The 2,950-nt window shown below is 31.4% G+C and overlaps 1 long non-coding RNA gene across 1 annotated transcript; it reads right to left on the reverse strand.

Moving 5' to 3' along the window:
- Nucleotides 1-853: 853 nt before the first annotated feature.
- Nucleotides 854-2,544, reverse strand: LOC133816331 (uncharacterized). Its single transcript, XR_009885168.1, has 3 exons — nt 2,168-2,544; nt 1,300-1,402; nt 854-1,194 (listed from the first exon to the last, which is right to left on the reverse strand). It is a non-coding gene; the product is annotated as an uncharacterized LOC133816331 (long non-coding RNA).
- Nucleotides 2,545-2,950: the final 406 nt, after the last annotated feature.

The following is a 2,950-nucleotide window of genomic DNA, read 5'->3' on the forward strand; positions in this document are numbered from 1 at the left end:
ACACTTAAAAACCAAAGAAAAAAAATCAATATAACTTTAAAATATAATTAACTGAACAAAATTAATATAGACATACCATGATATTAAAATATTTAGAATGAAAGAGTATAAATGTAACTTGTTATATATATATATATATAAATTATACTTGCTAATGTCTAGTATTAGGGTAAACTTGAGAACTACCCACTTTTAAGAGTAGTTAACTAAAATTAGCACTAAATATATTTAGTTAAACTTAACACATTATTATTATGAGACTTCCCAAATTACCCTTATTTGAGCACATAGTTCTAAGTGTAGCTGTAGTATGTATTATATGTGTAATATTATAGTTGAATTGGAAATACATTCTAATTGTAGTGTGTCATTGTTGACCTGTGAAATTGGCCAACGGTCGTATGTACGATATACGACACCTTATGAACGATATAAATGTAAATATACGATAGAATACAAATATCTTAAATAAAACACACAGAAATTTATAGTGGTTCAGCCCTGTTCTGATGACAGTAATAACCTAATCCACTTAGTATTTAGTATGGCTGAGCATCGGTCGGTTTGGGCAGTTTTTTCATATTCTTAAATCCATAATTTGGTTTTTAGTCCGGATTGGTGCGATCCAAAAACCGACTGACCAAACTTATTACTGGAAAAAACCGACCGTTTTGGATCGCAGTTTGGTCGACTAAACCGACCAAACCAATTTTTATTTATTTTTCATAATTTTTGAGAAAATTTAAGTTAAAAAAAACTAAAAAAAATGGATTGTTGGAATCCATTTTTGAGCTTTTTTTTAATATGAAAATGATTCATTTAACTTGTTAACTTGAAGGTTCAAAACCTAAATACATAGAACATAGTTACATCCACAAATTTGATAGTTTGAAACATAATTAAAAGTCCATAAGCATAACCTCAAATCACAACACATTATCAAAAGTCCAATGTTATTATCCAATCCAAAATAACACACAATTAAAACCAAAGGCCTGCAACCACAAATCACAATACATGGTTAAATTTTAAACTTAAAGTCCAAAGTCCATAGTACAATACAACACAAATTAAATCTAAGTCTTGGTCCACTACAACACAAATCAAGTTCAAAAGAGTAGATGGAAAACAAAGTCCAATCCAAAATCCAACGTTCATTTCATGGTTGTATCAAGCAACTATGACAACATGCTCCTAAGACAAAAGAAATAATAAAATTATAATGTATGACACATGGTACATAATACTTTTAAGAGAAATAAAGATACTAAACTACAATCTTATAATTCAACTAGCTACCTTGATATTTCAGTTGTTTTTATCCGTCCCACTCCAGCTCTGAGATTCACTGCCAAGATTCTCAGGAACATAGGTAATACATGACCCACCATATTACTATATGCTAGACACAATTTACATTTCAGAAAACAAATCAAATGTAAACACAATTTATCATGTGAATGATCTATTTACATATTTATATAACTAGATCATGAACAAAAACTACAAGATTAAAATGGCCAAATATCAAAATTAAAAAAACTAGATCATGCTTTCATTTCCAATTAAAAACACAAGAAAAGCACAAGATATTAATTCAAAACAAGTAAAATAGAGAGTTTATGAATCTTTGTCACTGAGAAAGTATCAACTTAATGTTCACTAATCACTAATCATAAATATCAACCACAAGAATAAGTAAATAACCTCGTCAATTCAAAATTTCTAAGTCTAATAGAAACAAAAGAATTAAAATAAAAATAAAAAACTCTAACTATAACTTAATCCAAGTAATAACCAACATTTAACAAAACATAATATATCCAAAAAAAAATACAAAAACTTAAAACTTAGTCAAAAGAAAGTAAAACAATAATGAATAAATAACAGAACAGAACACAAACTAAATCAATAAACATCAATAATTTTGTTGATGATACACGATTGTAATAAGCAATTCCATTTTAAAATTCTTTTGGTTAATATTTATTTATTTATTATGCTGGACCTGTAGGTTTTAGGCAAAAGCCATTTTGTACATGTGAACTTATTTACAATAACATAATAATGAATAAACATACACAAATTTACAATAACATAACAGAACACAAATGAAATCAATAGATAAAAAAATAAAAGAGATAAACTAAGAGAAAGAGATTTATACCACTCTTTTAGCCATGAGCCTCTGTGAAGCAAAGGGACTCGAACCCGGAGTGCCACCGGAGAAGGATGACGCAGAAAAGGAGTAACGTCGGAGAAGGAGAGCCTTAGACTTAGAGTGTCACCGACTGTACTTGTGGTGGGCTGTGAGAGTACAACTTCGAGTGATATCGTGAGAGAGAGGGCTGAGTCGTGAGCCACTGTGAGAGGATAGGATAGGGAGGGTTGTTGTCGACTTCATGACCGTGAGAGGATAGGGAGGTGCTGGCTGGCGTGAGGCAGAGGGAAGGGGAAGGGGAAAGGGAAGAGTTAAGCCCAGCCGCCAATGCAACAAAGGGAAGAAAGAGAGAAGAATGACTGAGAGAGAATAAGATAGAAAGAAAGAAAGAATCAGGTGGTGCCCTACCTTTTTGTTTTTTCAAAATTATATATTTATTTAATATATTTAATAATTATATAATATTATATGCATATATTATATATACGGTCAAACTGAAAAATGTGAAAAGCATATAATTAGGACAATGTTCAGTCGGTTTCGGTGTGCTCGGTCGGTGCACCACTGATTTTCAAACCGACCAAACAGTGTCGGTTTACACCGCCAACGATTTTTTCGGTGTCGGTTTAGTTGGTTTTGCTTTTTTCAGTACTCAGAAGGTCGGTGTACTCGATTTTTTCGGCTTTCTGGATTTTATGCTCATCCCCTAGTATTTAGTATCGAATCACTCAATTGACAATTACAAAGATGAACTGAAGAGTTCACTCGTCACAGATTTTCCTAGAAGTT

Source organism: Humulus lupulus, chromosome 2 (genome assembly GCF_963169125.1).
Source record: "Humulus lupulus chromosome 2, drHumLupu1.1, whole genome shotgun sequence".
NCBI lineage: Eukaryota > Viridiplantae > Streptophyta > Magnoliopsida > Rosales > Cannabaceae > Humulus > Humulus lupulus.